The sequence below is a fragment of the Cnephaeus nilssonii genome (assembly GCF_951640355.1).
Source record: "Cnephaeus nilssonii genome assembly, chromosome: 7".
Taxonomy (NCBI): domain Eukaryota; kingdom Metazoa; phylum Chordata; class Mammalia; order Chiroptera; family Vespertilionidae; genus Cnephaeus; species Cnephaeus nilssonii.
The window spans coordinates 66,137,608-66,147,747 of NC_137078.1; positions in this window are offsets into that span (position 1 = coordinate 66,137,608).

Consider the following 10,140-nt stretch of genomic DNA (forward strand, 5'->3'; position numbering starts at 1 on the left):
CCAGCCTGCGGCCGCTGCGGGCGCTGCTTCAGTGTGCCCCAAGGTTAGTGGAGCCCACCGGGTCCCCTGGCCCTTTCCAGCATCCACAACTCTATCCGCCAGGGCTTGTTTGCATCCCCACGGCTGCGGGCCCCTGTATCTACCCGTCTGCCTATGCCCGCGCGGCGGGAACTGGGCCCTCTGACCCGCACCACACGCCGCTCCCCGAGTTCCTCCAGTTGTCCGAGGCCCGCACCTGGGCCTGGAACAGCGGCTCCTCAGGGACTCCGCAGTCCCTGTGTCCCGGCCCTGCACCGCCTGGGTCCGGGGGAGCCTGCCGTGACCCAGCTCATTCCTGCGGTGTCTCTGCCGGGGCGAAGCAGGCGAGCTAGGCTGCCTCCGCGCAGGTGAGAAGCCAAGAACACGCTGGCGGCTCCCCCTGTCCCCCGCTCCACCCTGGCTCCTTCCGACCCCTCCGACTTCGTCCCAGGCGCGCTAGCTGCATCTATGCGGGAAAGGAAGAGAAGAATCAAGCAATTATCTCGACACTTCTTCTCCCTGGGCTTCGTTCAAGAGCTGATGCTGATAGGATTTGGTGGGGGGTGGGGGGGAACAAAACAAAAACTGGCCTCTCTCATCTTCTCTCCCTCCCTCTGCCGCATTTCACTGTCTGAAGGAAAAAAAAATAACTCCAGCCGCCAGATTTCTTTGCACCCTCCAACCCCCAAATTAAGGACCTCAAAAGAGGGCGTAGGCGGAGGGGCCTCCCTCAGTCTCGGCCCATTAGCCTGCGGGGGGCTAATTACCCCAATTAGCGGCTGATTTATAATTAATGGCTCGGACCGAGGGATAATTGGATGTTAATGGATAACAGTTTGTGTAGGGAACTAAGCGCCTGGGCTCCTCTAGAGGCCCGCGGGGGCGGGGTCTGTCCTGAGACCCACCCTGGACCCGGCACCCCTCCCCCTCTCTATCCCCGAGCCCAGGCGAGAGGAGAGAATCTACTTTGAGGAATGGAGCTCCAGGTGCCACCGCAGCTGATCTGACCCTTGCAAAGCCACTCACCCTGACGCCCACCTGTCTGAGGCCCTCCGCTGAGCTGCAAGGGGAATGCTGGGGATTCTGGACCTCAGCCACAGCTCACTCCCACCCCCCACGTGGATCAGGCAGCGTGGGGTTAATGGTAGCAATGTGGGGGGCCAGGGTGATGCATCAGATGCCACTGGGGCACCCTGAGGGCATGTCCTAGGTGAGAGCAGTGGCCAGAGCTTCGTATGGGACAGGTCGGGGGCTCAGACTGTGTTACGGTCGGGGCTGCAGCTATAGCCAGGAGGTGGCTTGGCTTTTGGTGGGGGCTTTTGCCCGGGGTAGGCTGGGCAGCAAGGGTGAGGAGGAGACACTCAGCTCTGGGCTCTGCTGCTACTTGCACATCTCCCAGAGCTAGTCTCTCCTCATCCAGGGCCTCTGACTAGCTGCATTTCCCTAGAATCTGAGCCTGGAGCCGGAACCTATTACACGGTCCCAGAGTCCATTGCCTGACAAAAGCAGTGGCTCTGTCTTTACTCCTGGAATGAATGTCTCATGTTCCCTGTGGTGGGTACGAAGTACTGGCTCTGGAGCCAGACTCTGCCCTACAGAAGGTGAGGTGAGGTGAGCACTTCAGGGTTCGACTCCCTGGCTTCCCTTGGCTAAGCTGCTTAGCTCTGTAGCAAGTGACTTTACCTCTCTGGGTCTCAGCTGTCTTATCAATCACATGGGAATTATGAGGTTGTTGTGAGGATTAAATGAGATGCTACCTGTCAGGTCTCTATCAGGATGGCTAGCAAAACTAGTTATTCTTATATTTTAGGGAAGGGCAGGCAAACAGGCAACTGCAATTTGGTGAGGTAATGCTAGGATAGGAGTGCAAAGAAGTCACCTGATAGTCTGGGGTATCAGGGGAGGCTTCCTGGAGAACAGGGTGCCTAAACCGAGTGTGGGGGACTGGGATTCTCCAGGAGATGCTGGTGGAGGGACAGTTTTCCCAGAGGAGGAGGTAGGGGGAGGGTGGTAGGGGGAGGGTGGTGGTGTAGTGGGTTAGGAGCGAGCAGGATGGGAGGAAGTAGATGACTAATTTGCAAATGCCTTTCCAGAAATTTGGATTTGAAGGAACCAGAGATAACTCGTCTGAGAGATGAGTTCATTTGTTTTAAATGGGGGAGATGGAAACAGGTCCAAATGTTCACTGATGGAGCAGTGGGGCAGAGGTTTGCAACTCAGGGGGCTGAGGATCTGAGGAAGGTGGATGTGCCTCAGACTCCCCAACTCTTAGACAGCCAGAAGTAAATGGTGCCACATCCCCAGCCGTTAGCCCTTGTAAGTGTCTAGAATGTGTCCTTGATTTTTCTCTGTGGCCTTGCTGGCAACATTGAATCACTGAATTGTTGGTGCCCTCACCCACCCCCTGGGGGGCATGGCTGAGAGCAGTCTGGTCCCTGGCAAGGGGAGGAAAAGGCTTTCTGCACTTTTGAGAGGCTGATACCGACAGCGGGTTTTCAGGGAGGCTGGAGGGTTCAGCATGACCTGAGAATGGCTCTGAGGCGCTTGGAGCTCCTGTAAAATAAACAGCATCTGAGAAGGTGCAGCTGGGATAGCCGCATCTGCAGTCTGCCCCCAGACCTTGTACCTGCAGCATCCTTGGTCAGGGTAAGGCAGGGGTCTGGGTGCACCCTTACATCATAGGCTTCCATTGCTGATTCTTGGAAACGTAGGACTAAGGACTGATGTGGGAATAGGGATACTTATTGGGATTGGGGCTCAGCGTTCCTTATTCCCAAACAGCCAAGGGTGACTCATTTTCCTTAAGCCTCAATTCCTCATCTGTAAAGTGGAGATAGTCATACTGCCTCCCTCATAGAGTTGGGATAAGACATTAATGAGGTTACTATAGTTGAGTGTCTGGCATGTGCCAGGAACAGGCTTCTCTCAAAATCTTGGACCCACTAGCTCAGAGCTGGAAGAATTCTAGGTCATCTTGTTCAGTTACCCCAACACAGACATACACCCATGCATGCCCATGGAGGAATCTCTCCTCAGCCCCCCTCAGGTGTCTGGCCAGCCCTGGGTAACACCCTTCTCACCACAGCACTTTCTCTCCCGCCTGGGGCAGCCACTGGGGCAGTGTCATAGCAGAAGTCAGAGATGGCAGAACCCTTGCCAGTGTCACAGAGCAGCCTGGGGTTGGGCAGGAGGTCTAGCCTGGTGCTCCTGGCTTCATGTATTACTGTTCTACCTGCTGAGCAAAAGTCCTTTTGGTCTCTAAACTGCTGGATAGGAGGAAGAGCTTCAGGCCTCTTCCCCCAGAGGGTTGCTAGGGGACATCCAAGACTGAAAGGCCAGCAGCATTTCTCAGGGAAGGAAGTCCGTGGCAACGGTCTACCTTCAGTCCCCACTGCTGCCACTGACACCCATGGCTAGTCCTCACCAGTGCCCGTGTCTTGGCCACATTCTGGAAATAAGTACCAGATAGATAGCTTCTCAGTGACCTGGGATTCCCATTCTGCCTCTACCACTGACTCACTGTGGGACCGTAGACAGGTGACTTTACCTCCCCGAGTCTCAGTGTTCACATTCATATAATGGGGATGATAATTTCTATCTATTAGGGTTGTGCTGAGTGAGTAGAAGATGGCTTGGCTCATGGTAGACGTTCAATAAAAAGTAGCTGTCATGGTCAATGAGATCGTGTGACTGTGCTTGGAACAGAGGAGGCAGGTCGCTCTGAGAATGTTGTGCCTTCCCCTCCTGCTTCCTTTCCTTTCCTTTAAACAAAGTTGTTCTGCCTTGTTCCCCACTGTGTGTGGGAATGAGAAGAAACCGAGGGGGATGGAAAGTTCAGAAAAGGAGAGGAAGAGATGGAGAGAGATGGGGAGGCTTGTGGGGTGGCTGAGCCCCGTGTGACCAAGGGAAGGGCCCACTTTCCTTTTAATCAAAGACGCCTTGTGTGTGGTTTCCTAGCAGGGCTGCTGTTAATTTATAAAAAATGCCCCCTAATAAAATTCTGCTTGATTCTTCGATTGGCTGGGCATTAGGCCGCAGCCAGCAGCGACGCGGGGACATAACGGATGCATTTGCAGATTTGGAAAATTAAAGCCATCTATATGGCGCCTGTGGCGGGAGATCCGCCGATCTGCTTGCTTAATGAAATATAAAGATTCTTTTAACCAATGTAAGCACAATTCGACAGCTTGTGAAACGCGGCCGCACCATGATGGATGGCTCTCCTGGCTTGCCAGGAATTGCGGGGCGGCACCTTTTAAATATATAATTGATTCTGTTTGGAGTGTGCAGTGGGCTGAGCCCACGCAGGGCCCGGCCTGGGGCCAGGAGTGCAAGGCCCTGTTTAGAGGCTCCCGCAGGCCCCACAGGACTCTTGGCCTCCCTGTAGGACCCACAGCACTCAGAACTGGATGCGGTTGGGGCTCCAGCTGCCGGGCCTGGCTGAGCACCCCAGGGGCAGGTCTGAACTGCCCCTATTGCTGGAAAAGAGCCCACTGGGCAGGGTTCCACCCAATCCCAGGCTTATAGTCCTGGGGGCAGAGGAGATGGCGGGGACAGAGTGGACTCCCGAGTGTCCACTCTGCCCCGAGGACCATGCTGGGCTGAGGTGGCTCTGCCTCCCTCACCACCTATTAGCCTGCGGTTCTTTCTCATCCATTCAACATTTATTATTTACTAAGCACTGGCTGTGTACCAGGCTCTGTGCTAGTGTTGCAGAAACAACAACAAAAATGGATAAGGTAAACCTATTTTCTCTGTGTTGATGGTCTTTCTATCTCACTGCATCAACTCCATCCCTTTGTGCTTTTTCCCCCTCTTTGTATTTTTCACTTGTTCTCTCTCAGACCCTTTTTAGGGCCACATGACTTCTGAGGGTATCATTTAGTGTCCATTCCTGTGGTCACACACACACACACACACATACACACACACACACATGCCCACAGACAAACAAACAGACAGAGATATAAATAATCACAGATACTACATACACATAGATGCACACATGGTTATGTGGCCAATTGCAGTCAGGCTGTGTACAGACATGGCCACACATGAACAGTGAGATGAGCTGCAGACAAGTGACTGGGTAGTATCACATGAACCCAGCTCCAGTGATAGGTTGCATCCAGACAAGGGCTGAGCACCCCAGGGGCAGGTCTGAACTGCCCCTCTAGGGCCTCAGAGAAGACCTGGGCTCTGATGTCCACCTGGAGTGAGGAAGAGGAGTATGAGGCTGGAGAGAGGAGCTCATCTGGGGAGATTTGGGCTCACCACACACACACACACACACACACACACACACACACACCACACACACACACATGGCCTCATCTCATAATACACACACACACATGTACCCACAACATACACACCAGGGGACACGTGTTTTTTCTTTGCTGTTGTCCTATTGCCTTGGATCAAATCAGAGAATGGAATGTGTTAGAGTAAGAGCCCGGGTGACTGGGGTGAGGAAACACGAGCCGGTGGGAAGAACCTCATCTGTGGAAACATGTTCCACTACTTCCTAGCAGCGTGGCTAATGCAGCAAATTACCCCATCTTTCTCACCTTCCATTTCTGCATCTGTAAGATGGGGATAATAATAGTCCCTACCTCCTAGAGCATTGGGAGAATTGTTGGAGATGTCTGATCTATCTTAATAGTTGTTATTCTTAATTAATTCAACGGATCCTCATCTCCAGAACTTGCCTCTGTGCCAGACCCTGTGATTTGGGCTGGGTGAGGAGTCCAGAAATGCAATAGATGCCCTTTCTGCCCTCATGAAGCTTAACCTTGAGAGGAAGAAAGATGTGTCATCACACTGCTCTAACTCAGGTGCCAGAATTGAGAAAATCCATGGGAGGTGCTTTGTGTTCAGTAAATGGTAGCTATTATTATTGTTGTTGTTGTTGTTGTCACCATCATTTCTGTGACCTGAGCGTAGTTATATGGAACCTGGAGAGGGGAGAGATGCCTTCTTAGAAATGAGTTGGGGAAGGCCCCATGTCCTAGGAGGTATACGCTGAACTAGGTCTTTATGGAGAGGGAGGAATTGGACATGTGAAGGGGGAGGGAGGGAAATGGTGTTTCAGGTGGGGGCCCAGCCAGAGCAAAGGCGTGGGGGTGACAAGAGGGAATGGCATTGCTGGGGGCTGAGGAAGAGGAGGGCATCAGACGGGAGGGGTGGGCAGAGGACAGACTGGGAAGGACTTGTAGACTTTCTGAGGGCAGTGGGCTGGGGGAGTTGTGGGGCCCAGAGAGGCCTCTCTCTTGTCTTCAGTTAATAAACACTTGGGCATCAAAAACTCTGGGATCAGCAATAATTAAGTCAATTAAAATGTCACCACATTGCCGTAACTGGTTTGGCTCAGTGGATAGAGCGTCGCCCTGTGGATTGAAAGGTCCCAGGTTCGATTCCAGTCAAGGGCATGTACCTTGGTTTCGGGCACATCCCCCGTAGGAGGTGTGCAGGAGGCAGCTGATCGATGTTTCTCTCTCATCGATGTTTCTAACTCTCTGTCCCTCTCCCTTCTTCTCTGTAAAAAAATCAATAAAATATTTTTTTAAAAAAATGTCACCACATTAACAGCAGTGAGTTAAAGCAACAAAGCCCTAGAGTTTGGTGGGGGAGGGGCAACCCCATAGGGGTGGGGAAAGGGATAGATAAAACTACTTCTAAACTCTGTCCCCTCTTTCCCACCTGTTTTGGAGCCTGGCTCCATCCCCACATCCACTGGAACACAAGGACAACCCTCCCCATCCCCATCCTCCAAAAAGGAAAGAAAGGATATAAACGTGAAAATCGCCTGTAATCCCATCTGCTATCTCCCTGAGATAACGCCTGTTAACATTGCAGGGTATAACCTTCCAGGCTTTTTCCACCTATGCATTTTCATACATACATTACAAAAGTGGGATCACATCATGCATACTGTTACCTATTTCTTCCACTCAACAATATATTGTGAGCATCAGCACATACAGATACACATCATTGTCTTAAACTGTGCACCGTATCCCACTGCTGGCACGGCTGTCCCTCATCTTCTGAACTAACCCTCTCTCAGTGGACAGCGAGGTTTCCAATTGTTTGCCATCGTAAGCAGAGCTGTGATAAATATTCCTGTACACGTATCTCTGCATACTTGAAGGAGAAATTTCTGGAAATGGAATTGTTGAATCAAATGATGCTCTCTCTAAAGGCTTTTGATGCAGGAACTAAAGAGCTCCTTTGTCAGCCAGGTAGGAGAGGGACCATTTCCCACTCCTCTAGATAACGTTGGGTAATAATTTTTCTTCATATTTGCTCATTGGATTGGTGAAAAAATACCTTATTATTTCTATTTTTATGTCTTTGGTTACAAGTAAGGCTGTGCTTTTTGTCAGATGTCAGATGGCTATTTGTGTTTCTTGCTTAATAAGGTGTCTACTTACTGAGCCATCATTTATTTAAGATGATTATGTTTTTGCTTCTATATAAGAGCTCTTTATATATTATAAATGGTCTCTTTTATTTTTATTTGTGCTATTATATTTTAATCAATTTTGGCATGTCATTTATATGGTAAATATTTTTTTAAGTTTATTGTTTATGGTGTATCCTATTATGCAATTTAAAAAATTGATTTTAGAGAGAGGTGTAGAGAGAGAGAGAGAGAGTTGAGAGAGAAACATTAATAATTTGCCTCTGGTACATGCCCTGACCAGGGGTCAAACCTGAAACCTAAGTATATACCCTGACTGGAATCAAACCCGCAACCTTTGGGTGTATGGGACAATGTTCCAACCAACTGAGCCCCCCACCAGGGCTATTATACAATATTTAAATACATTATGTTGCCATGTTTGTCATTCTATTCTCTTAGATCTCTGCCTTGCCGGGGGTGGGGGGGTGGGGGTGGGCGGGGAATCATATTTATGGTGCATAGAGTGGGCTTCGCAAGTAAATGTTTTGGTAGCTGTTATGTGTGAGTGTTGACTCAGAAATCTGTAACTCTACTCCTCAGCTCCTGACTTGTATGTCCAACTGCCAATTCAATATTCTTACTTGGAAGTTGGATCTATATTTCACACTTACTATGTTCCCTTAAAAACCTTGATTTCTGTTTCCCCCTCCAGACCCCTTTCTCCCTCAATAGTCCTGATTCGGGAAATGACCCATCTTCATTCAGTTGCTCAGGCCAAAAGCTTGAGTCATCCTTTTTTGTCCTGTTTTTCAGGCACTTTATAACCAACCTATCAACAATCATGTCGATTCTGCCTTCAAAATATGTCATGAATCTGACCACTTCTCACCACCTCCACCTCCACCCCCACTGCCCTTCAGGTATCCCCACAGCTGCTGGCCTGGACTTCTGCAGGGGCTTGGTCTCTCTGCTCTTCTTCTTGACCCTCTGCAGTCTGTTCCCCATACAGCAGCCACAATGAGCTTTTAACAACAAATCGGATCATGTTACTCCCTATTCAAGACCCTCCAGGAGCTTCCATCACACTCAGGATAGAATTTAAACGCCTCACAATGGGCCATGAGCCCTCCGGGATCTGGCCCCCTTCTCTCCCTCCAGCCTCTCTCCTCCACTAGCTCCCGCCTTCTCTCTGCTCCAGCCCCCCTGGTTTTCTTGCTGTTCCACACACGCAACTAGCTGTTCATGTCTCAGGACCTTTGTCCTTGTTGTTCCTTCCGCCTGGAAAGCCTTTCCCCCAGAGCTGCTCATGGCTTACTTCAAATATCAGCGAGCCCTTTCCTGAACATATATCCTAAAATAATCTTCTCTTTTTCTTTTTAATCCTCACTTGAGGATATGTTTATTAATTTTAGAGAGAGGAAGGGAGAGAGAAACATTGATGTGAGAGAGAAATATCCATCAGCTGCCTCTCTCACACACCCTGACTGGGTACCAACCCCACAACCTAGGTATGTGCCCTGACCGGGAATAGGACTCACAGCCTTTTTGGTATCTGGGGACGATGTGCCAACCCACTGAGCCACCCAGCTGGGGCTTGCCTTTTCTCTTTGTTATTCTTCTCCTCTGCCTTATTTTTCTTCGGAGCACTATTCTGGGCTGACATTACCACATTTTTTATTTGTTGTTATATAGCCCCCCCCCCTCCCTTGGAATGTAAATTCCACAAAGGCAGGGGCTTTGTTTGGTACTTATTAGATGGCTGCCTAATAAATATTTGTTGAATGAACATGTGTAATATGTGGATGTGTGTGTGTGTGTGTGATGTTTGTGTGTAGATATACCTGCTGCATGGATAGATGTCTCTGAGAATGTCTGTGTGCGGCACTGTGGGAATAATGACATTGAATTTGTGACTTGCTGAGTTTGTGTGCGAATGACTGTTTCTGTGAATGCCTTTCGAAGAATATCTGTGTATGTGTGTTTGTGCATGAAACGTGTGTGTGCTTGTATGTGTGACTTTGCGCACGCATGCTGCAGATGTTTGGTTCTGGATAGCCTGTGTCTATTTCAGTGAGGGTGGGGAGCTGGGACACCTGGCTACATTCTTCCTCTTATCAAATGGACCTTCCATTGCCTCAACCTTCCCTTCCCCCACCACACTCCAGAAACAGGAAACATCTTTGTGCTTTTGGGAGTCTACAGATATTGGGCCATATTCCAAAGATGACATCTTAGACTGGCACTGGGTGGGTGCTCAGATGAGGACTGTGAGGGTCTGGAGGAGACCAGGGCTGATGGGACCTTGGCAGCCTCATGTTGATCTGAACCATCTCGGTAGGAGGGATGTATTCACTGATGAACTGGCCACTAAAGAATAAGGTTGAAGCAATGGGGATGGGGAAGGCCCCAAATTGGCTATATGGTTTTGACATGTCACTACTCTTTCTTTAAGCCTCAGTAGATTCATCTATAAATGGGGTTCATTGTTCTTAGTTTGCTTGCTTCTTGGGACTATGGTGAGAATGAAGGGAGGTAATGGTAGTGAATGTATAATATATAATAGTCATAACAATAGTGTTCTTATGTAACACATTAGGGTTACATCAGAGCAAATGCCTCAAGGTCCCCAATTCAGCTCTGGACTTGGCCCCATGTAGGCCTCAGTGAATGTTGGTTGAATGAATCGATGAATGTTCAAATGAGTAAGTGCCTAG